The sequence below is a fragment of the Corvus brachyrhynchos genome, unplaced genomic scaffold (genome assembly GCF_000691975.1).
Source record: "Corvus brachyrhynchos isolate BGI_N302 unplaced genomic scaffold, ASM69197v1 scaffold607, whole genome shotgun sequence".
NCBI classification, from domain to species: Eukaryota; Metazoa; Chordata; class Aves; order Passeriformes; family Corvidae; genus Corvus; species Corvus brachyrhynchos.
In genome coordinates, this window is record NW_008239055.1 from 88,413 (window position 1) to 89,339 (window position 927).

Consider the following 927-nt stretch of genomic DNA (forward strand, 5'->3'; position numbering starts at 1 on the left):
GTCTCTACACACTGTTTTAAATCCTGAAATCCCTCTGTTGCTGATAGACTTCAACTGTGCTGAATGCAGTTCTCAGTGATTAAAATGTTGTCAGTAATAAAAACCCTTCTCACCCTCTTAATTGCACTTACTTTTTTTTTTTTTTTAAGAAATGTAAATAAAATGAATAATAAAAACCCTTCTCACCCTCTTATTTGCACTTACTTTTTTTTTTTTTTAAGAAATGTAAATAAAATGAAGCAAAATGACATTTTCCCTATGTCTCCACACATTTGGGATGACTAAGGGATCATATTTCTTTTGTTATGGCATTCCACACAGCTCCCTATTAGGTTCCCAAGGCCAGTCAAACCATTATTGAAACCAATGGTTTCAGACATTCCCAAAGAGGTGGGAGGGGAGAGATGAAAAGGTGTTGTACAGCCCAAGCTGTACAATGAGTTTGCTGAGATGGAATGTGGGAGCTCTTCCTCATCAGAGTCAGGGGATGGAACCCTGGCGACCTGACTGTGACAGCTCAAATCTCTGGGAAATGGTCATGTCCTGCCCAGCACACTGTGGATCAGCCTCTCTGTCCTTGTAGATGCAGTTTCCTCTGGGACTGAGGGGTTTTTTCCTCGATCCCTGAGAGGCAGAGGTGACTGTTGGTGGCCCCTGTCCCTGGGTACGCCTCGCTCCTGTGGGCATTGGGTGATGTGTGTCACCTCTGTGGGGATGGGAAAAACCAATCTCCCCTCGACGGTGAGCCCAGGCTGTGTGCTGGGAGGCTGCACCACTGCGGAAAGGAGGGAAGTCGGGAAGGCAGCAGGACAGGGCTTCCCAGGCCTGGAGGAGTTACCCCAGGAGCATCCCAGAAACACCGCAGGCAGGCCGGCACCCCAGGGCTCGCAGCGCTGGTGCCTCTGACAGGACCCAGGGGAGAGGAGG